Source organism: Benincasa hispida, chromosome 1 (genome assembly GCF_009727055.1).
Source record: "Benincasa hispida cultivar B227 chromosome 1, ASM972705v1, whole genome shotgun sequence".
Taxonomy (NCBI): Eukaryota; Viridiplantae; Streptophyta; class Magnoliopsida; order Cucurbitales; family Cucurbitaceae; genus Benincasa; species Benincasa hispida.
Genome location: NC_052349.1, coordinates 92833531 through 92859293, shown reverse-complemented (window position 1 = coordinate 92859293; position 25763 = coordinate 92833531). Strand labels below are relative to the sequence as shown.

The window sequence follows — 25763 nt, the reverse complement described above, 5'->3', positions numbered from 1 at the left end:
GATTACTTTCTACAAAAAATAATCTATTCTCATACAACTTAAATGATAACTAATTTCTAGGTATCAAATTAAGAAACAAGGCATTAATCGATGTCATAATCAACTTTCACTACTAAAATCTAACTATTTTCATGAGAGATTAATAATGATGCAACAATAGAAAGCCAGTTAAACATTCACCCTAATATTTATTGAAGGTCAATCAATAAGAATTAAACACAATATCAATGAAAAGCATGGAGTTTAACAATCATCCATGAAGGCACTAAAACTTAACCTAAATTCATAATTAACATCATTGATACCATAATACTTAAAAGTTTAGTCACTCGTAGCTCTCAGCCATATATTTGCATATATAATTTCAAGCATAAGCAGTAAAGGAAAAAAGGGAATTGAAGAAAAACTACTATCGAACCTCCATCTTCTTGAATCATCCAAGAACGCCTTGATCTTCACCTTGGAAACTTGAACGGCGCCCAAAAAATATCCCTTATACTTTCTACTATCTTTTGCAACAAAAACACACTTTAGAGCTCTGGAATTTCGTGTTTGAGGCTGCTAAAATACCCTGGAATTTATAGAAGAAAATTTTCAAAATTGTTGAATTTTTTAGAAAACGAAGCTTTGTGCTGTGGCGTTGTCCACTTGAAGGCCCCCTGGGTGCTTCTCCTTGTCGAAGCGCAATGCTACACCTCAATAAGGCATAGCAACGCTCCTACATAGCATCACGACACTCTTCAACATGCCCAAATTTGATACTCTCGGGTATTTGCATCGAGGGCAATGTCGGTCTAGCACCACGACGCTACCCTGTTTTGGGTATTTGATTTTTTTTCTTCACTCTTTCTTGCAAAGTTGGCTCGATTTGGTTCTTTTGGCTTCCAATACCCTTTTTTGTTTTTGCTAATTCCCTAAAAATCACTTGCAAACACATTAAATCTAATAAAAAAATCCCTAAATAAGAAGTAATCAAAGCACGTTTGGAGTGCTTTTCACCACCCTAAACTTAGAAATTTGTAAATCTCGAGCAAAGATAAAACAAAACAACAAGTGTACTAGTGATTCATGCTTCAAAGAATAATTAGAAACTTAAGTAGAAACATTCAAGCATGTCTTATTATTATAATCATTCAGGGTCAAATCTTAATTACCTTCCATGTGTGTATGTACAAGCCACATTCAATTCAAAACACAAGAACTGGAATTAGGTTTAAAAGAGATTTTCTAATTTTCCCTCTACTTCAGCTCATGCACCAATCATCAAGCATCTATACATTTCAAGAGGGTAATATGTCCACTAAAGTGCCTTGATTCTCAATCACAAAGGACCTTAAACTTGCATTCTTTTACCTAGGAGCACTAGCTTTCACACATTCACCATAAGGACTCATACCTAGTCAATTCTCAAGTGTCCTAACTGCACAACAAAGGTAGCTCTTTTTATCCACACATTACGACTTTACAAGAATAATTTTTTTCACAAATTTTTCTTTTAATACTCATAATATTTTGTGAGTAAACTTATCCCAAAGGCATACATGTTCTTTTATTTCTCTTTAGTCTAATATTACAAACAATCATGCATATCAACTCTCTATCCGGTGGGACATTTCAAGGTGACAACCAAATATACTCAACTCAATTCTTCTTTCAGTTAAAGTTTCTAAATTAAAGTGACCATGTGCTTATGATATGGGAGACTCAAAGAGGGACATAAGTAGGTCATAACTGAAGATTATGCTATCCTATTCCACCATAAGTTATCCAACATGCATATTCAAGTTTCATCATTGATAATCAACATCAAAAGCAAACAGTAAGGAACTCTCATCATCTGCTCAGCTCTTCAATCGAAAAATTTTCTCCAAATTTTCAAATCAACAAATTAACATGCATATCATCGATAAATTCTAATTATCATGCATAACATGATAAGAAAACACATAAAAGTATGAATGGCACCTCCCACCCTAAACTTAGAAATATACATTGTCCTCAATGCATAAAAAGAATAAAACACAGAGATACAAGTCTGAGAGCATGTAGGACTCCAACAAACAGGCAAGTGGAAAGAGTACTTTTTGTGTTGGGCATAGATCCTAAAAAATTATGAGAGAAAATGAGTGACTTCATTATTTTTTTTTTAAAAAACCAACTAACTATAATTAAATACTGAAAAAAAGAAAGCAATAAAACTTGAGTTGCCTCCCAAGAAGCGTTTAGTTTATCGTCTTTAGCTAGATTGAATCCCAAGAAGCGTTTAGTTTAATTCTTTATCTTTCTTTCTTCATCATCACAATAGTGCTTGAGCCTCTGACCATTGAATTTGAATGTGGATCCATCATCCTCTTATAGCTCCACTGCTCCATATGGGGAGACCTTTGTGATGACAAAAGGTCTTGACCATCGTGTTCTGAGCTTACCTGTAAACAATATCAAACGTGAGTTAAAAAGCAATACTCGTTGTCCAGGTAGGGACATCCTTGGAAGGATATATTTATCATGCCATGTAGTAGTGTGTTCTTTGTAGATCTTGACATTCTCATAAGCTTAAGCATGGAACTCTTCCAACTCATTGAGTTCCAAAAGTCTTTGCTTCTGAATCCATATTCAACTTCTTTATGGCCCAATAAGTTCTATGCTTAAGTTTTACAGGTAAGTGATAGGCCTTTCCAAACACCAATGTGTAGGGAGAAGTACCAATTGGAGTTTTGAAAGCTGTGCCACAAATCCACGATGCATCATTGAGCTTAAGGGTCCAATCCTTCTTGTTAGACTTGACTATCCTTTTAAGAATTTGCTTGATTTTTGTGTTAGATATCTCAGCAAGACTAATAGTTTGAGGATGGTATGTTGTGGCAATCTTATGTTTAACATTGTATTTATAATCTGAACTCAAAAAATTTATTGCAAAAGTGAGATCCCTCATCATTAATGATAGCTTGTGGAGTGCAAAAACGTGTAAATATATTTTTATACAAAAATTTTTAGACAATGTAAGCATCATTTGTCCTAGTAGCTACAGCCTCTACCCATTTAGACACATAATCAACTGCAACTAGGATATACAAATGACCATTAGAGGAAGGGGGAAAGTGCCCCATAAAGCCAATATCCTAGACATAAAAAAGCTCAACCTCCATGATAGGAGTTATGAGGAGCTTATGTTGCCTGAAAATATTACCAGTACATTGGCACCTATCACAAGATCCGACTTAAGTATAATAGTCTCTAAAAAAAGAGGGTCATTAAAAACCTGACTACAATACCTTTGATGTTGTTCTAATTGATCCAAAGTGACCTCCATAAGGTGAAGAAAAGATAAGCGTCAAGAATACTTATTACCTTTTCTTGGGGAACATACTTATGATAATGTTGTCTGCACACACTTTGAATCGAAGGGGATCTTCTCATAGGTAAGATTTAACATTGTGCAAGAACCTTTTCTTTTATTAGGAGTTTTAATTGGGTGGTAGATGGTTTCCTGCAAGAAAATTAATTATGTCAGCATACATGGTAAATTGTCTTGCACCTTATACAAGCTCTCATTAGGAAACTCCTCAACAATGGGAAAATTTGTTTTCTTCTCTTTATTCTCAAGTCCAGACAGATGGTCTGCAACAACATTTTCATATTCTTTCTTGTCTTTCACCTTGAAATCAAATTCCTGTAATAAGAAGACTCATCTTATCAATCTAGGTTTAATATCCTTCTCAGCAAACAAGTATTTTTAAAGCTACATGGTAAGTATGAACAATTACCTTAGAGCCAAATAGATATGATCTAAAATTTATCAAAAGCTACAACTAGCAATTCCTTTTCTGTGGTAGTGTAATTATGTTAAGCATTATCCAAGGTCTTACTAGCATAATAAATTGCCCTAAACATGTTATCTCTATGTTGACCTAAGACAACACCTAATGCATAGTCACAAGCATCACATATAATCTCAAAAGACTAACTCCAACCAGGTACAATAATACCAGGAGCAAAAATCAATCTTTCTTTCAGATAATTAAAATTTAGTAGGCATGCATCATCCAACACAAATCTAACATTTTTTCTAACAAATTTCTCAAGAGTTTAGAAATCTTAGAAAAATCTTTAATAAATATCATGTAAAACTCTACATGTCTTAAGAAACTTCTAACACCCTTCACACTAGTAGAAGATAGTAATTGTTCGATAGAAGAAATTTTTGTTCTGTACACCTCCAATCCCTTTTGAGACACTTTATGCTCAATACTATGCCATCCTTTACCAATGAAATAATATTTCCCCTAATTCAGAACAAGATTAGATTCTTGGCATATTTGCAACACAAGAATAAAGTTAACAAGACAAACATCAAAAGAGGAACCAAAAACAGAAAAATCATCCATGAAAACCTCTATGATTTCTTCAATAAGCCCGTGAAAAATATCCATCATGCATTTTTAAAAAGTAATAGGGGCATTGCATAACCTAAAAGGCATCCTTCTGAAAGCAAATATCCCATATGGACAAGTAAATGTAGTTTTTTCCTAATCCTCTAGAGCAATAGCAATATGATTGTACCCTGAATCGCCATCAAGAAAACAATAATGAGAATAGCCTACAAGCCTATCAAGCATTTGATCAATAAAAGGAAAAAGGAAATGATATTTTCTAGTGGCTTTGTTTAACTTTCTGTAATTAATACACACATGCCAAGATAGTTCTAATGGATATGAGTTCATCTTTCTCATTCTTAATTATAGTCATCCCCCTTTTCTTTGGTACTACCTATACAATGCTCACCCAAGAACTGTCAGATATAGCACATATAATTCCTACATTCAAAAATTTGAGAACCTCTTTCTTAACTACTTCTTTCATAGCAAGGTTAAGCCCCATTTGGTATTCCATTGAAGGAGTAAAGGTATCTATCAAAATTCTGTGCATACAAACAAATGGACTAATGCCTTTAAGATTCCCAATAGACCACCATATAACGGACTTATGTTATCTTAAGACTCTCAATAACCTGTCTTCCTTACTTGAACTCAAATCAATAGATACAATAACAGGGGATGAAAAGATTCACACTACTACAAAATCTACATTACTTGACACTTGTAATTTTTAATTACTTGACGTTTCTTTGGGGGAAAAAAAGGTCAAGTAATGACCTTTTAGAAAAGAAAATGTCAAGTAAAAGGGTTAAAAAAGCGGATAGACTGTTTCAGATATTTTCACGCGAACCATTACTTGACACGTTTTTCGTGTCAAGTAGAAGAAGCTCTTACTGACACGTTTTTCATGTCAAGTAACATATGAAAAATAATTTACTTATTATTTTAAACAAGTAAAAGGGTTAAGTGCCTTAGATTGAATCCCTCCACGCGAAACACTTCCCTCTCTTTCTTCTTCACGTTTAACCAACCCTAGCCGTCAGCCTTCACACAGAACGTCGCCGCCGCCAACCCTCGCCTGCGCCACCTGAACATTCGAGTCCCTCTCTACCTTCCCTCACTCTTTCCCTTCCTCTTCACTCAACCTCACCACCAGGGAACATCTTAGTAGCCCACGAACAAAACAATGTCGACAAACTCGAACGGACGAACTTCTGCGAAAACAGAACAACACCGACAAACTCAAATAGATGGTGTGGTTTCTTCTTTTCAACGTGTCGGTAAGATTTTCTAGAAGTTTTGAGTTTCTTTCGAGATTTTCCATTTTCTAGCAGTTTTGAGTTTCTTTCGAGATTTTCCTTTTATATCTTCTTCTATTTCGTCTCTATTTTCTTCCGATTGTCGATTTTTCATCAGTCTTGAGTTTCTTTTGAGATTCTGATGATATTCGTTGAGTTGAAATCAATATATTATTAGAGAAATTTATATTCATTGTTCTCCTTTTTTTTTTTTTTTTTTTTTTTTTTTTAATTTATGAACACTAAAGGGAGGATTGTGGTACTAGTGGTTGATTTTGAAATTAGGGGATTATATTGTTGTTTGGTTCTCAAGAAATAATTAGGGGAACATGTTAAAGAATTTCTATTTTATTTGTACCTATTGTGATTATTTTATAAGGAGAATGCAAGAAATTTTGGAAAAAACAGTACTGAAAATTTTATTTTATTCACTGTGTTGAAGGAAACCACTTTTACTCTAGATTATGGGAAATTTTACAAGAAAACAAAAGAAGGATTTTCAGATATTACAAAGACTTGATTTCATCTTTCAAGACCAAATGAAAAGGTTAGAGAAAGTTGTCACGTACGGTGATTTATGATGAGAGATTTACCTTGAGATGTCCGACTGTTTGCACCTTAATTTGAGGTAATTAGATTCTATTGTTTACCCTTGATTTGTGATAAGTTTTGAGGAATTTTGCTTGATTTCTGTAGGTTTTGTTGTTGAAAATGTGTTGAGACTTGTGCAGTGGGTGTCCACTCGGGCCTTACTAATGAATTTGAATGTAAAAAAATATGGAGGTTGATTTGATTTATTTATTTATGTTAACTTCATATAGTATATGTGTAATGGTTATCTTGAATTTATAGTAATTATAGCTTAGTTCATGAGTGACGTTTAATTGTTGAGATTATTGTTTCACTATGGCAACATGATAGCCATGAATTTAGAAAAGGAATTTGCAAGACTAGTTCAGTGTTCAAATTAATTATTAAGGTTGTTGTTAAGGTAAGAATATCTCTCCTAAACATTATTGTTGTTTGATTAAGATTATTGGCCTAAGTTTAATATTTACAACTATTTCTTGTTGTCTAGGAAATCTTGCAATTGTTTTAGGAGTACAATACGTGGAATTCAAACCAGAATGATGGGTTCTCCTTAAAAGGTAATATTTTTTTAGACATTCTTCTTTAAATTCTAGTTTTTTCTAAAGTGTTAGATTAAAGTACGTGTTAAAGTACTCTGATTATCATATAGTTATGGTAGTATTTTCCAAGTGAATTTGTTGATAATTTGTTTATGGTTTTCATTAAGTTGTATGCATTTATAAGTTTTTTGGGTTTATGCTTATATATTTTTCCAAATGAAAATGGTTATTGTAAGTTTTTCTTTTTAGTTTGATAGACTTATTTGTTTGGATAGATAAATAGTTTTCTATTGAGTTATCTTTTTTTTTTTTTTTTTTTTTTTTTTTTTTTTTTTTTAGTTTTGATAAGTTGTTTACATTGAGTTGTTTAAGGTGTTTATTGAATAATTCATCTTCGTTCATGAGTTTCAGTACCATGTTGACTTCATTTTTTAAAATTAAGTTGAGTTGTTTTTGTTTAATTTTTATAAATTTTTTTTTTATGTCTATGCTTTTTCCAAGTGAATTTAGTTCTATTAATCTTTTTTCTTAATTTTGATAGACTTACTTGTTTAGGTTGATAACATTGTTTATAGTTTCCATTAACTTTGTATGTGTCTATTTGTTTATAGCTTTTTTTTTTTTTTTTTTTTTTTTTTTTTTTTTATGTTTAGGCATTTTACCAAATGAATTTGGGTTCTATTATTAGTCCTTTCTATTAGTTTTGATGAGCTTACTTGCTTAGGTTGATAAGTTTGTTTAAGCTCTTCATATCCTTAAGGACTTTGAATATATTTTCAAACTAGATTAATGTGTTTTAAAATTGTCCAAACATTTAGTTCAGATCATTGGACTAAGTTTAATCTCTACAACTATATTCTTATTGTCTAGAAAATCTTGCAATTGTTTTGAGAGTACAATAAATAAATGGAGTTCAATCTTTATAGAGGGATTACAACTGTATCAAGTCGCTTTCGCTTGAAAGTTGGGGAAAAGGTATATGCATTCTTCTATTTTAAGTTTTAGCATTTGCTTGATTTGTTAATAATCTTCTTCTTCTTTATTATATTTTCTCAAATCTCTCTCATCTTCCTTTGTTTTGCAGCGAAAGGTAATTGTTCCTCCTGAGGCTGGATATGGTTAAAAGAGAATGAATGAAATTTCAGTAAGTTCTTAACTTTAAGTTGCAGATATTATTTAAGTTTTGAGTATGATATTTTTCCATTGCATAAAGTAAGTCAGTCATGTACATTTTTCCTTGTGCGTGACTTGTTGTCATTGTTATATCTTAACACTTATTTTTATATTTTGAAATTTAATGTTATCGTCATTTATTTTATTTTACAGGTTAACTTGCTTAAACATGACTTGCGTGACCTTTAGTTCTCGATCTTTAGACTTCAAAGCTCAATGTATAGATTAAATAATGTACTTTGTTGAGAGGTTACTTATTAAACAATTTGTCACTTTTGTATTTGTTGAAATTGAGTTTTGTATACAAAATCAATAGTTGAAATTTTATTTTGTGCATGTACATGTGAAAGAGAAATATTGTTGTAATTTGTGAGGAGTGTTCATATGAAAGGTCATAGTTGAACATATGGAATTTTTAGTGAATATATTGAGTTGACAGATCTTAAAAGTATAATGTTTATTTAGTTGATGTAATTGTATTGTTGGAATACAAGGAAGAAAATGAGAATATCAATTGGGGCATTTAATTTAAAATAAAAAGACATATACTTGACAAATAAAAAATGTCAAGAGTTATCAAATATGATACATAATCAATGTCAATAATTAATAAACTTGACATATCACTAATGTCAAATGTATTATCTTTCTTGACACGGAAATTGTATCAAGAAACATTCGTCTTGATGTTTTTTCAAAGTCAAGTTATCACATTATACTTGACAGTCGAATACTCGACGCTTTTATAAGCGTTAGGTATACCCTTTACTTGATATTGGAAAAACGTCACATAATCTAATTTTTGTAATAGTGTCACCCAAAATTGCATACTTAAGATGAGCAGTCAATCGTCTTAACTTTACAATAGGGTTCTCAATTTCATCCACAACATGTGTAGAGACAAGAGGTAGGTTTATACATTGTTCTACATACTTGAATACTACCTAACCACTTAGCATACAAAGTAATATCATCAGGAAAAGCATCAGCATCATTAAAATCAAGATCTAATATGCCCTATTCTAAAATCTATAGCAAGTGCCACCTCAACATGCTCAATAACATTTGAAATTGGGTCACTAGCTAGTTCTTAACTGAAGTCAGTAAGCCTACATCATTCCCAATGAGTAGGATATCGTTTACATATAACAGTAGAAAAACTACTGAATTGTTGATGATTTTCTTGTAGACACAAGGCTCATCAACGTTTTGGTCAAAACCATAAGATTTGATCGCAGTATTAAACCTTATGTTCCAAGATCGAGATGCCTATTTCAATCCATAAATGGACTGATTCAGCTTGTAAACCTTTTGCTCTTGACCTTGGGCTATGAGTTCCTCGGGTTGCACCATATCAATGGTTTCCTCAAGATTATCATTCAGAAAAGTAGTATTGACATCCATTTTCCATATCTCATAGTCATAATATGAGGCAATAGATAGGAGGATGCGGATAGACTTTAACATTGCAACAGACGAGAAAGTCTCCTCATAGTCAACTCCCTCTACCTGGGTATAACTTTTTGCCATAAGTCTAACCTTGAAGGTTTACACCTTCCCTTTAGCACCCCGTTTCCTCTTGTAGATCCATTTACAACATATAGGTTTAACCCCATCAGGTTGATTTACAAGATCCCAACCTGAGTTGAAGTACATAGACTCCATCTCGAGATCTATGGCTTTGACCCATTCATCTTTGTCAACATCCTCCATTTCCTTCTTGTAAAATAACAGATCCTCGACCTCGCCATCAGCTACCATAGTCAGGATTTTAGTTAAACCCATATAACGAATAGGTGAGTTCGCAACCCTCCCACTTTGAGGTGGATTTGACCTACTAGATGAACTCATATCAACAACTCTTATTATGGTAGTAGGCTATTCAATAACTTTTGTTGAAGTTTCAGTAGTTTCTTTGGAAAGCTCACTCAACACGATTTTGCTTCTAAGATTGCTCCCTTATATGATCCTCCTTAAGAAAAGTAGCGTTTGTTGATACAAACACTTTGTTTTCCTTAGGATCATAAAAGTGACCCCATCGTGTCGCTTTGGGGTTGCCTACAATAGGCATAGCCTCGAACGTGGTTCCAATTTCTTAGGATTAACCTTAAGCATATGTACTGGATAACCCCAAATGCGAAAGTGACGTAAACTAGCTTTATGCCCGTTCCATAACTCCAAATGTGTTCTGGCAACACTCTTGGAGGGAACACAATTCATGATGTAAGCTACAATCTCTACTGCAAAACCCCAAAATGAGTTCGGTAAGGAAGCACAACTCATCATCGATCGAACCATGTCCAACAAGATTCGATTTCTTCTTTCCGATACACTATTCTGCTGAGGTGTACCAGGTGCTGAGAGTTGAGAAACTATTTCATATTCTATCAAATAGTTCTGGAACTCAGAATCCAAAAACTCTCCATCTCGATCAGATCAAAGTGTTTAAATTGTTTTACTTAATGCATTTTCAACTTCAGCCTTGAACTCTTTGAACTTTTCAAAGGACTCAGACTTATGTTGCATTAAATAAACGTACCCATACCTCAAATAATCATCAGTAAAAATGATGAAGTATTCATAGCCTCCCCTGGCTCGCATATTCATCGGACCACAAAGGTCTGAATGCACTAACTCTAGAGGCTCTTTGGCCCTATAACCTTTTCCAGTAAAAGGTCTTTTAGTCATTTTGCCTTCAAGGCATGACTTGCACACAGGTAAAGAATTTTCTTCTAACTTATTTAGAAGTCCATTCTTCACTAACCTTTCAGTTCTATTGAGATTGATGTGCCTTAAACGTAGGTGCCAAAGTTAGACATTTTCTTTAGGAGAAACTTTAAGTAGTTTGTTTTGAGTTACTACAATTTTAAACATCTCTATGTTATGGAGGGAATTGTTGCTAACGGCCTTAGCACATACAAATTTTTTCCCATTTGAGCTGAACATATATCAATACCATCTTTTGAAATAAACACTTTATTTACTGAAAAATTCAAGGTGTATTTACATTCAAGCAACAACTTTACAAAAATTAAGTTCCTCTTTAACCCGGGAACTACATACACATCATTCAGAATGATAAACCTATTTTGTAAAGTCAACCGGAGACCTCTCATTGCCACAACTGAGATGACGTGCCCAATTCCAACTCGCATTGTCATCTCACTAGCCTCAAGCTACCGCCAGGAACTAATTCCCTGAAATGAAGAACAAACATGGTTAGTGGCCTCAGAGTCAATAATCTAGCCAGAATCATCATTCTCCACTAAACAAGTCTCTAAAACCAGTAAATCGTATTTATCTTGTTTGGCCTTCTTCTTCTCAGCCAAATATCTTGGGCAATTCCGCTTTCAGTGCCTGTCTTAGTTGCAGTGGAAATATTTTCCCTTGTGAACCGGCGTTGGTTGCCTACCTCGCGGAGCAGCAGGTTGTGGGTTAGCAGGCGCTTTCCCCATCCCCTTACTATCCTTCTTCTTCTCCACTTGCTGGTGCCAGAAGAAGAAGGTGCAGACTTAATTCCTGAGGTCAAACCTCGGCAGAACTTTTTGGAAGATGAAGCAACATTTGCCTCACTAACATTCTTCTCCTTACTTTTTAGTAAGGATTAAAATGTATGCAACTCATTCAGTAGAGTTGTAAGGTTATAGTCAAGCTTGTTCAGAACAACGTTGTTTATAAAATAAAGGAAGATTTTTGGTAACAACTCAAGAATTATGCTAACTCAGCTGGCCTCATCAATGCTCGACCCATTCATCTCCGCCATGTTGAAGTAGACCATCATGTTCAGAACAAGTTGATAAATAGATGTTCCCTCCTTCATTTTGAAGTTGAAGATAAACTTAAGAGTGTTGTGCCTGAGTGATGACATGCAGAAATGCATGTCATCTTAGGCCTTTAACTTAGAATTATGAAGGTTGTTAGGCAAAATATGCGTCGATCATGAAAGGAATTCATGAGAAAAAGAGTTTGCGTCGATCAGCATGATGAATCTCAGCTAACCCGTTACTTTGCGTTAATTATGCGTTCAATGTTCTATTTTTGTAGCTAATGCAGGAAATGAACGCAAACGTGGAAACCGGACCACCGCATAGACGATCGCATGCGGAGAAACACTCCATCGCAAAGGCAAACGCATCGATCAACGTATGGATGTTGCAGTAATCAGCCGTTTGCATCCATCGCATGGAAGTTACGCTCGTCAAGCGAATGTGGTCATCGTGTAGAGTTGCGATATTAAGCGAATGCGGTCATTGAATGATTGCGGCTACACGACAACGCAACTAATAGAATCAACACAAGGTAGGTGGAATGAACGTATCAACGCATCTACCTCGAGAAAATTCAAAGATGATGTTGACATTTCACCTACCACGCCGTTAGTGGCAGAGGTTTAGAAAGGACGAACGTGCCGAATGTCAGACTCAGAGCAGTCCAATTAATGTTGTCGGCGACCCAAGCTCTATAAATAGAGGCCGAAGAGTTGAAATTCAATCATTTGGAGATTATCCCTCAACCGAGGATTTTTCCCGCGATCCAGACAAAATGCGTGAGAAGATGGTTGAGAGTTCTTCACCTCCTTCAACCATTCCGAGTGACGATCGAAGCCTTTGACCGGAGCTAGATCGAGAGAGTCAGCTCCTCCGCCCATCCATGGCACCACCGGCAGCCTTGACGCACATCCACTGGAAGCAAAGCTTTGCTTCCAGCTGATCATTTCTTTTTCCTTTCTTTTCCCTACATTGTATTGTATGATATTTTGGAATTAAGGAATTAATACAATCTGTTTTCAATGCATTTCTCTGTTCCTTGGACTCCATCTCCATCTTCTTTGCTTAGCATCTTTACTTTCATTGCAGCATTTAGTGGAATTAGTTGGGTATTGCATACTTAGTCATGTGGATTAGGAATATGAAGCATGTAGCAACCCATCGAGAGGTGTGCGTTGCGCAAGTGTGTGAGTAACCTTATTTTCTTAGTGTGAAGGCTGCTGCAACGCTTGTCTATAGGCTAACGCATTGCTTGTCTATGAATGAAGTCAGCAACAATCAACTGCCCGGGAGGCTAAGTGGTTGGACGCATTAAGCAAGGTATGCGTTGTTCACTAGGGATAGTAACAATCTTGCCTCAACCAAGTTCATGCGTTTGTCTTGTCTTATGTTATGCCCAACACCCCTTTAGAGCTATTTGAGAGAGAGTCTAAAGAAAGAACCTAATGACTCGAGAGAGCTAGGTTAGAATCTAGACTCGAGAGAGCGAGATTAGATCAGCATAAGCAAGAGATAGGGACTTAGAGATAAACTCTGTTTGTCAACACTGCATCGCATGCACCCTAGGAATAGGAATGATGATATGTGATCGCCTTGTTTGTGTATCATCGCATAGACAAGAATTAGAGGCTTATATGTAGGCCCTATAGACACCTCTGCACATACATCGCATGCGTTCTAGCATTAGAACGCCGTAGCATTCGCACCGAGAGGTGGTTTACTATTATATGAGTGTTGCATGATCGCATTAGTTTGTGTTGACTAGGGTTGCCCTTGCGATCACTCTTAAGTTGCAATGAAAACATCTCTGCATTTTATCTATTTTCTCATACATTTATTTCATGTCAAGGTTTGTCGCATCTCTACCTTTCATGCATATTCTCATTGCATTATCTGTTAGATAGAAGTAGGAGTAGGATTAACTTAGCAACATCCCCTCCATTCTTTTATTTAAACCGCCGCATGCACATCACCGCAAACATATAGCTACAAGTCCCTGTGTTCGACTTCGGATTATCCGAGAAACTTGCGTCCATGTTATACTTGGCGTGAACGCAAGAAAACTTGTGGCAAGACGCATGGTCATCGCATACATTCGTTTAACGCATTTTTCATTCCAACGCATGATCATCGACGCATGACTATCAACGCATATCTTAGGAACATGCATCGCATACCACGTCCAAAGGAAGTTGGTTGTCGAGTAAAATTGACTTCCAATTTCCCGTCATCAAGTTTTTGGTGCCGTTGCCGAGGTGTGATGACATGCAGAAATGCATGTTATCTTAGGCCTTTTACTTAGAATTATGAAGGTTGTTAGGCAGAATATGCGTCGATCATGAAAGGAATTCACGAGAAAAAGAGTTTTCGTCGATCAGCATGATGAATCTCAGCTAACCCGTTACTTTGCGTTAATTATGCGTTCAATGTTCTATTTTTGTAGCTAATGCAGGAAATGAATGCAAACGTTGAAACCAGACCAACGCACAGACGACCGCATGCGGATAAACACTCCATCGCAAAGGCAAACGCATCGATCAATGTATGGATGTTGTGGTAATCAGCCGTATGCGTCCATCGCATGGGAGTTGCGCTTGTCAAGCGAATGTGGTCATCGTGTAGAGTTGCGGTATTAAGCGAATGCTGTCGGGGACCCAAGCTCAGAGCAGTCCAATTAATGTTGTCGGCGACCCAAGCTCTATAAATAGAGGCCGAAGAGCTGAAATTCAATCATCCGAAATTCTCAATCGAGGAATTTTTCTCGCGATCCAGACAAAACGCGTGAGAAGATGATGAGAGTTCTTCACCTCCTTCATCCATTCGAGTGACGACCGGAGTCTCAATCAGAGCTAGATCTCAAAAGAGTCAGCTCTTCGTCCATCCATGGCACCACCGGCAGCCTTGATGCACATCCACTGGAAGCAAAGCTTTGCTCTAGCCGGTCATTCTTTTTTTCCAACATTGTATTGTATGACATTTTGGAATTAAGGAATTAATACAATCTGTTTTCAATGAATTTCTTTGTTCCTCGACTCCATCTCCATCTTATTTGCTTAGCATCTTTACTTTCATTGCAACACTTAGTAGGATTACTTGGGTATTGCATACTTAGTCATGTGGATTAGGAATATGAAGCATGTAGCAACCCACCGAAAGGTGTGCGTTGCGCGAGTGTGTGAGTAACCTTATTTGCTTAGTGTGAAGCCTACGCAACGCCTGTCCTATGCTAATGCATTGCTTGTCTATGAGTGAAGTCAGCAACAATCAACTGCCCGGGAGGGTAAGTGGTTGGATGCATTAGGCAAGGTATGCATTATTCACTAGGGATAGCAACAATCTTGCGTCAACCAAGTTCATGCGTTTGTCTTGTCTTATGTTGTGCCCAACACCCCTTTAGAGCTTCTCGAGAGCGAGTTTAAAGAAAGAACCTAATGACTCGAGAGAGCTAGGTTAAAATCTAGACTCGAGAGAGCGAGATTAGATCGGCATAAGCAAGAGATAGGGACTTAGAGATAAGCTTTGTTTGTCAACACTGCATCACATGCACCCTAGGAATAGGAATGATGATATGTGGTCGCGTTGTTTGTGTATCATCGCATAGACAAGAATTAGAGGCTTATGTGTAGGCCCTATAGACACCTCTGCACATACATCACATGCGTTTTAGCATTAGAAGCCGTAGCATTCACACCGAGAGGTGGTTTACTATTGTATGAGTGTTGCATGATCGCATTAGTTTGCGTTTTCTAGGGTTGCCCTTGCGGTCACTCTTAAGGGTTGCAATGAAATCATCTCCGCATTTTATCTATTTTCCCACACATTTATTTCATGTCAAGGTTTGTCGCATCTTTACTTTTCATGCATATTCTCAATGCGTTGTCTGTTAGATAGGAGTAGAAGTAGGATTAACTTAGCAACATCCCCTCAATTCTTTTATTCAAGCTGCCGCATGCACATCACCGCAAACATATAGCTATAAGTCCCTGTGTTCGACCTCGGATTACCCGAGAAACTTGCGTTGGAATTATACTTGGTTCCAGCGCAAGAAAACTTGTGGCAGGACGCATGGTCATCGCATACATTTGTTAACGCAATTTTCATTCCAACGCATGACCATCGACGCATGAATATCAACGCATATCTTAGGAACATGCATCACATACCGCGTCCAAGGGAAGTTGGTTGTCGAGTAAAATTGACTTCCAATTTCCCGTCATCACTGAGCTGCGCGGATGGTTGTCTGAATATTCCCCTCAGGGACTTCATGATCTCACGTGCAGTGATCATGGGCTCATGCTTCTTGGCCAAAACGTCGTTAAGGCTGGCCAAGATGTACGCTCGGGCCTTCTCGTTCGCTCGTTTCCACTTCTCGTATGCCTCTCGAACATTTCAAGCGGCTTTGGGAGGTGGAATAGGAGGACAATCCTTCATAAGGACGAACCTCAGGTCATCGATGATTAGTATTGTGTTTATCGTATTTTTCTAACTAGCGTAGCTCTTGCCAGTCAGTTTATCAGCGGCTAAAAGTACAAGAGTAGCGGTAGCCATAATAAGAAAGTTGCTGAAAAAAGAACAAACTTAATGAGTCTACTTGCATTACCGCTTTTAACACCAAATAAGTTTTAGCAAAATAGTTCTATCTGTATCCTAAGTGACATCTATTTTGTAATGATGCCCCAGTGAGGCAGGACAAAAGTCATCGTTGGGGTGAACAAGTGCCCCTTCACTGGAATGAGACAATCTCAACCATTAGACAGAAACAACTTCTTGTAACTGAATCTAACAGTCACCATTGTTCGTGCCAGAATTTGTTAACATTCTTAACAATTTCGTGTAAGTGTAACCCTTCATTTTAGGCCCTAGAGTCTTGCTCTAATGCACTCACCGTAAGGAAAAATAGATTAGGACAAGAGACTAAAGTAACCCTATCCATTTCTGGAGATCAGATAAAGAGTTATGCAAATACAACCATCCTTTAGGGGGACATTCCCAGGGTGCCTTAAGGCGATGCATGAAAACGTTATCCAACCTAATAAGAGAGACCGAGGGATATGTTGTCACACATCCCGCTCCCACTTACTATGAACATTCTCTCCATTCACCTTGGTATTGACCTACCCAAATGCGATCCTATAAAGGGACACTCCCGGGGTGCCTCGAGGCCGAGGTTAGATCTCATAGTGTGAACTTTTTAGGGAGAAACGTGTAGAGGTAAAGTGAAGTATCATATACCCCAAGTACATCCCACTGAATGTTCTGCCTAGGGATTCATTAACTTAGAAAATCCGGCTACTGATTTTATCTAAGTGGATGTTTAATTTGCTAAAAAACAACACTTGCTTTTGATAATTAAACAAGTTTGATTCAAGTCTTATTACACACTTTAACAGACTTTCATCAAATTTGCATGCATGCAACAAATCTATCTAATTCACCTTTCTAGGTAGATTTCCAGGTAGGAGTGCGACATTTCCATCAACTTAAGTACCCCAGCCTAGCCAAAACCAGCCTTAGCCAAAAGGTCCCTTATGGATAGATTTGGTACATATTCAATCTTTTATTAGTCAATTTAATCCTATTAAACCGAATTAAAAGATTAACCTTAGGTATCTAATCTTATTAGAACCGTAATCTTATGTATATCTCAATCAAATTTTAAAACTCTTTTAAAACATGATTAAAGCTTAAGTTTGCATGCATGTCTTTTTTTATTGATTTTAATTCTAATTTCATTAATTATAACACTTATAAAAAATGAAACAACTAAAATTAACCACATTGCTAAGCTAGACATTCACAAGGTATTTATAACTTTTATAAATAAACCTAAGTGTCATGCTTCATGCAATGTCCATTCGTTACTAAATATAACTTTTATATTTACAAGTAATGAACTAAGCATGCATGTTAACATACACCCTTATACTATAACACTTATAATATAAAGATGATGCATGTATATATTATAAATCTTATATTATATGATACATGAGCGTACTTTAATGTAATTTAATCGTGCAAACTACTATATTATAACACTTATAATATAAAGATGATGCATGAATAAAATGCATAACCTATGGTGGGTTTTAAAACTATATGACATACATTATGACATATAATTAAACATACATCACATGTATATTAAATAAAAATTGATGGACTGGGATAATAGGCCTTAAAATCGAAAAGAAAAACTAACTATTACAAAAAATATTGAGTCAACCGGTTCAAATAGACAAACTGGGTCTTAAACCACCCGGGCAAAGCCTCGTCACTTGATCGTGTAGCATCTCCTTCAGATCGTTGAGTAATGCCTATCGAGTATAAATGATCGTGTAGCATGGATCGCGTGCCTTAGGATTATGCGATGAGCATGAAGGCCAGATGATCGTGCAACACACATCAAGTAACGCATGCTATGCGATTGTGCAGACAACGACTATTCGATGAGCATGATTGTCTAAACGATCGAGAAGCAAGTGTCGAGTATCGTATACCAAGTGATCAAGTAGCTAGTGACTATGCAATGAGCATGCTAGCCTACATGATCATTTATCGCGTGCCATGCATCGAGTATCACATACTCAACGATCGTTTACCCCGAGCGTCTACGCGATCGACTAGCCAACGCAACACGATCGAGTAAACTCTTACTCGATCGCATAACATTAGCTATGCGATCGTTTAGCAAATACTACATGATCGAGTAGAACTTTTCTACATGATCGCATAGCCAAATCTAAACGATTGTTTAGCTTGGGTCACACGATGCGACCAACGATTCACCTTCTTCCTCGAAGTGAACAACAACTCCTTGCGTCTGAAGCTTCATCACGAACGACTCAAATAAACAAAAACTTGAATAAAGACTCGATAGCAAGTTAATTATGCCAAAAAACGTTAGGGCCCTTACAAATTAACTTATGAAAAAGTAAAGAAAGCTTTAAACAGAGGCAATCATCCCGAAAACATCCATCAACAACTCCACAAACACATCTAACACTTAAATGCATTGCATAAATCATCAAAGACTGTAAATGAAATTCAATACAACAATGGAATTTGAAAAATCAGAACAACTTGGCTCTGATACCAATTGAAGGAACTCTAAAACTAGAGGACCAGTGAACAAAAGCGGATCGTTCCAAACTCCATTGTGAAAGAACATAAATATTTACAATCAAACAGAAACGATTATGCATTATAGACTATATTACAACATGCTTCTTAAATAAATACAAGGGATCGATTGACAATACCTTTGAAGAACCCTTTCTTCACATATTTCCCTCAATCGTTCAGCAACTCAGCAAATAAGCACGAACGCAACGAGCAACTGGAAAATCCTCGATCACTAGCGAGTAAAACTCGATCCTCCATCCTCGAACATAACTCGACACCACCATAAGATTACCTTAGTATTCTCGTTGTGAGAATCCAAAAGTTGTGGGCTCTGTATGATTTTGAATAGAGGGATGGAGGAATGGAAGAGGAAAAATGATCCGAGTGATGAACAGAAGTATCGTGTAGAAGATAGTCTATCGCATAGACTCGACCCTCGATCATTTAGACTCTCTAAGGCTATCGTGTAGTAAAACTTCTTTTACTCGATAGATCATCTGATTACATGTTGCGCGTGGAATCAATGATGAAAAACTATTTTTCATCTTTATCCCACAATTGCCATAAACGGTCTAAAAACCACCCACTAAGGTTGTTATTAGAGAAAAAGAAAATTAATTATCTCATAATTAATAATTAATAAATAAATATAATAAATAATTTATCATACTATATTTATGATCTATAATTTTAATATTGCATCATATGCAACATATAAATCATAATTCTGTTTCTCTTTTATGACATTTAATATAAATCATATTTATATTAATTCCTCAAATAAAATAATAATGTATCAAATACATTAAAACAATTATATCATATATAATTGAATTAATTTAGTTATATCATATATAATCAAATTCCCTTTTGTTAATTTGAACATTTCAAACTAACCAAAAAATTGATTCTCAACTTGAATCTATTGAGCTACCAAGGGGACCTTATGACCTGTAGATTGAAGCTCAAACAGTACATGAATAACTGACTAAACTCTTTAATCACGATATCTACCATCCGTGACCGACAACTGCACTCTTCGCACTATAGATATATTTCTGTATCCATTGGATATAACCAGTCGACAATACGATGACCCTTCACAAATTGCTTGTAACTACAGTTGGACCAATTTACTGTTTTGCCCCTATAGTTACAACTAACTCCTTAAGTACCATTGATTCCTCTAATGAATAATAGATCATAGTCTCACTATGACTAAATCCTTTTCGAGCCAAGAGAAGGTGTGGCACCACATTGTTCAAGCCCTGGAATTAGCCCTTAAGGGAGTAATTTATCTACTTAACCCTGCTTCGGGGANCACTATGACTAAATCCCTCTCAGGCCAAGAGAAGGTGTGGCACCACATTGTTCAAGCCCTGGAATTAGCCCTTAAGGGAGTAATTTATCTACTTAACCCTGCTTCGGGGAAGAAGTGAATTCCATCTTGTGTAGTTGAGTTCCCAGCTTCTCAATAAGATGAATCCCCAAAATGGTGGGCTTGTTGAATCGACGATCTGGCCACTCTCACCATACAAATCAAATGACCGCCTTCATAGGCAGTTGTTCACAACTCACTCAGAATTAAGGTCATGTTACCCATGGTCATCCTAGTGAAATGAAAGTCTCAATTATGAATGACGTTATATAACGAGACTAAATATTTCATGATCCGGTCTTATACAAGCTCCTTTGTATAGAGTATCTCCGCTCGCATGTCTAATACACGAATGATCAGGATCGGATCATTTATAGTACTTTACAACATTTGTAACACCTATAAAGTGGGTCACACTCGTAGTGTCATTAGGATAAGGTATCCCTCCTTTATTCATATACTATAGATCATTGAGGTTAACATTTAAAGCATGATCCACTTGTGTGTCTCCACATACATGCTTAAGTTACAACGATAATCAGGGATCTTAGTTTATTGGTTTGTGGTTAATGCAACTAAAATATCTCACATTGCATAGACTGAAGTGTGTAAAATATCTCAAATTATAAATCACAAAATGTTTGTTCATACAAGTGTTTACAAACTACAGGACCCTACGAGATTTAAGGCATCAACCCTAACAACTGCATAGCAGATGTTAGGTTTAGTACATAACATTACATACATTAGGCTACAACAGCTGATGCATAAGGGATCCGTCTCATCTCCTCAACTTCTTTAAGTGTCTTAGAACAATGTTCTTTAGAAAAAGTAACTTCATGCCTAAAAGGGAGCAAACCTTTCTTGGAGTTTTGCATCGAATACTTGATAAGCATCTTGTCAATATATGATGCTTGAGACAACGTCAGTGATTTGTTCTTTCAATCCCTAAAGATCTGATGCCCAGAATAAACTGCATATCTTTCAAATCTTTCATTTGGAATTGTGCCGCTGGTGTTTTTTGTCAGTCAGTAAACCTACATCATTCCCAATGAGTAGGATATTGTATACGTATAATAGTAAGAAAGCTACTGACTCATCAACATTTTGACCAAAGCCATAAGATTTGATTATAATATCAAACCTTATATTCCAAGATCGAGAAGCTTGTTTCAATCCATAAATGAACCGATTAAAACTTGTAAACTTTTTGGTCTTGACCTTGGGTCACGAATCCTTCTGGTGCTGCATATAGATGGCATTTTCAAGGTTGTCATTCAAAAAGTCAGTCATGACATCCATTTTCCAAATCTCATAGTCATATTATGTGACAATAAACAGGAGTATCCGGGTAGACTTGAACATGACAACAAACGAGAAAGTCTCTTCATAATCAACTCCCTCAATCTAGGTATAACTCTTTCCATTTACAACCTATTGGTTTCACCCCATCATGTTGATCTACAAGATCTCACACTAAATTGAAGTAAATAGACTCTATTTCGAGATCCATAACTTTGATCCATTCATCTAAATCCTCCATTACTTTCTCATAAAACAATGGACCATAAACATCGTCGTCAAATATGACGGTTAGGGTTTTTGTTAAACCCATATAACAAATAGGCAAGTTCAAAACCGTCCCACTATGTCGAGGCTCCCTCAACAATTGAGGTGAATGTGACCTACTAGATGAACCAACATCGTTGAGGTAAATGTGATCTACTAGATGAACCAACATCAACAATCTTGTTGACGTACTTACTCTTCAACAACTCTTATTAAAAGTTTAGTAATTTCATTGGAAAGTTCATTCAATATTTTGTTGCATTGTTTGTGCTCCATAATGCGGTCTTCTTCTAAAAACGTAACATTTATCGACAAAAATACTTGAAACCAATTCCAAAGGTTTTTTTATTGGTCCTGTGACCTTTTACAATAATTTTTTTTAGTCATTTTAAGGCATGACTCACATAGTAGTAAAAAGCTTTCTTCTAAGTATTATTAATCCATTCTTAACCAACATCTAAATCCTATTGAGATTTATGTGACGTAATCTTATGTATCAAAATTAAACATTCTCCTTAAGAGAAATTACAATTCAGTATTTAAGAGATGTTGCTAACGACCTTAGCACATAAAAGTTATATTCGAGATATGCATAACAAATTTGTATACCATTATTTTAAATAGACACTTTATTTACATTCAAATTTAAAGAGTGGTTTTGTTCTAATAAGCATTTTACATATTTTCTAACAAAAGAAATAATTTATGTAAAAAAAGTAGTTCTCCCACTGCCTTAATCGAGACGACGTATTAAGTTCCAACACACATGGTCATCTCACCCGTCTCCAACTGCCACTAGAAATTAATTCCCCAAAATGAAGAACAAACATGATTAATAATGTTTGAATCTATTATCCATATTGAATCTCCTTCACCAACCAGATTTTCAACATGAGTAAAATCATATTTACCTTGTTAGCCTTCTTTTTTGTCAAATATTTGGGACAATTCCTCCCAATGTCTCTCTTGATTGCAATGGAAGCAAGTTCCCTTTGCAACCTTGGCGTTCCCCTGGTCTCTCTTTTTCTTCTTCCACTTTTTGGTGTCGAAAGAAGAAGATGCAGACTTAGTTCTAGAGGTCGAACCTCTATAGTACTTCTTAGAGGATGAAGCAACATTTGCCTCACCCATGTTTTTTTGTTCCTCAACTTTCATCAATGATTGATAACTATGCAAATCATTGAGCAATCTGATTAGGTTGTAATCAATCCTGTTCATAACAGCATTGATACGGAACTGGAGGAAACTTTCAGGTAAAGTTTTCAGGATGAACCTAACTTGACTGGCTTCATCAATGATAGACCCATTCATTTCCGTCACTTTAAAAGTGAGCCATCATATTCGGAACATGTTCACGAACGGAAGCCCCTCTTGCATACGAGCATGATGGATGTATTTGATAGCGTTGTGCCTAAGCTAAATGGACGGTTGTCTAGACATGTCACACCCCGTTCCAGATTTCTCCTCTAACCTAGAACAACGCGTGAAGATGTTAAATATCACTTCTCTCTGTGACATCGAACATCCCAACTCTTAACATATTCTATACCCAACCCAAGATCAAATCCAAACTTCCAAACCAATTTTCAAAAATAGTTTACATCCATTAACATAGTTTAAGAACTCAACTCAGTTTAAATCACTGCACTGTTTAAAAAGATTTCCAGATCAATAATAAAGATTATTTTTAATAAACCTCCCATGACATGAAACTCACAAGTTTTAACTATCCTTGAATACTCTCAGATATATGCACAAACAATACAACAAATGTCTAACAACAGTAGTGGCGTTTGACTGCTCAACGGGCACCGAGAACTTGATCGCTACCTGAGGGAAAAACATAAAACAATGAAAGCATGAGCTAAATCCCAATGAGTGGTAATTATTATGAACATAAGCTTTCTCCTTCTAAAACATCAAAGAAAAATATTAAAATCATTCTATAAATCATTGACAAAGTATAAAAGATTCGGTAACATCTCAACACGTGTTAGTAAAACGGCGACACAATCATATCTCATAGAAAACACATTATAAAAATATGAGGAAGCATTTTGCAAGTGCAACACCTTGGAACTGAACCATTTCAAAACTTGTCATACATCTTATGATTTTAATATTTGTTTTCCTACGTTTTACTACATTCACTAATTTATGGAAGAACCTCATAACTCCATTGTTAACCTACATAAACGTGTATTTCTTACAAGTCTCCTTTCGATACTAAGTGCAAGAATTCCCTAACTTTCCATTGAGCCAAAATAAGTATGACATATGATCCCACTTTCCAGTCTCCACTATTTGGTATAGATATAATGAAAACCCATCCAAAACAATTTTGGAAATAGAACCATGCATATGTATGTATATAAGCAATATATGTAAACATGTATTTCAAAGTTCCCAATAATCTTCAAGCATATATCATATATGCGTCTGTTCACTTATGATTCTCAAACCTAAGCCCAACAAAATTGAATCTTCTAATGCAAGAACAATTCAACTTCTACTGATCTTAACAAATCAAAATTTTATCCTTAAAGGTGCCATAAGGTATACTTCTTCCATAATTAATAACATTGGCCTTTCTAAGTCAAGTCTTACATATTGATCCCATTTCACAGCAGTCTTCGAGAACAAGATCTTTCATCGCAGAAAAATTGATGGGTCTATCCAACTTAAGTACCTACCATCCCCCGTCAATTATTTCCTATTCTAAGTGAAGCAAGCATCCAATATAAACCTTGCAAGCCAATGGCTTGGCATCGTTCAAAGCAACTCAACCATCATTAGCAAGATTGAAATCTAAGAAACTAAACGAGCAAAGGGGGAAGAAAAAGATGGTAAACTTCTTCACATCTCCCAAGCATTCTAAATGTCATGGGAATAATATTCTATCTCTGCCCTACTGATGAACTGACAATCACACAACAAAATAAAAAGGTTGAATAAATCTAAACAGAACAATTAATACGATAACTATTGGCCAGTCAACTTTCAGAGCACCAATGTCAAGAAGTACAGGATAGGATTCAAAGAAAGACATTGCAACTGCAGCTCTGCTGAGTGGAATAAAATGTTTTCAAGGAAAAGGAGAGGAAGGGGGAAGGGGGTAGCGACTGTGAGAAGCAATCTCAACATGATAAAAGCAAAAGTTAAATCGTGTGAAATCCTAAACCAGAACAAGTAAATTGTATAGAGCATGAGAGGCACTGCAAATGAAAGCGATCAAGATGGAACATATTTGTTCGACATAATTTAATCAACCCTCAACAACCAATCGCTGCAGCAGGCAAATACCAAAGATTTCAACAGCTATTTCATATCAGTAATAAGAAAAACAATTCAAGAAAAGTCATCTTCAGTAGAAAATTAATAAAAGGAAAACGAAAATTGAAGATAAAAACTCGACAAGATTAGTAAGTTCAAATGAAAAAGCAGACGAGAGACTAACTGCCCATGATTATAACAACAACACGGCTGCTAAAATTGATATGAGCTCAGAAAAATAACACGAAATTAACGGAAGAAAGCTTCGAAAATACCTGGAAACGTAGCCTCTCAAAACTCCGCTAGTGACGGTTAGGGCTGGGAGAGACGGGAAAGGAAAAAATGAATCGGCGGGAAGGGAAAGAGGATGTATTTATAGGGCCCTTGAGATATTGTGGGAAATTGGTTTCTTCTTCATTTTTTTTTCGTTGCTAAAAATAAAATATAGAAATACTCTGTAGTTTATTACAAAAGCTAAATTTAAAATATAATAATAATAATTAAAAAAAAACATAAACTTCCTATTTTCTGTAAAAAAACGCTCCTAATTTTTCAAAACACACTTTTAAATGGAATTTTTTAGCATTTTATTTCAAAAATACAAGTAAAATTTAGCTAAGATAAGTTACTTGGTCTCGTGAGCTACAATGAATTTGTATTTTGTGGTAGAGATC

At 35.8% G+C, this 25763-nt stretch overlaps 1 long non-coding RNA gene across 2 annotated transcripts; it reads right to left on the bottom strand.

The window, feature by feature from the left end:
- Nucleotides 1-149: 149 nt before the first annotated feature.
- Nucleotides 150-25498, bottom strand: LOC120081434. 2 transcript variants are annotated; one of them, XR_005482818.1, is made up of 4 exons: nucleotides 25365-25498; nucleotides 23534-23646; nucleotides 3349-3670; nucleotides 150-2426 (listed from the first exon to the last, which is right to left on the bottom strand). It is a non-coding gene; the product is annotated as an uncharacterized LOC120081434 (long non-coding RNA). The 2 variants fall into 2 exon arrangements; XR_005482817.1 differs by lacking the exons at nucleotides 150-2426; nucleotides 3349-3670 and having other exon boundaries at nucleotides 22406-23646.
- Between the last annotated feature and the right edge of the window lie 265 nt (nucleotides 25499-25763).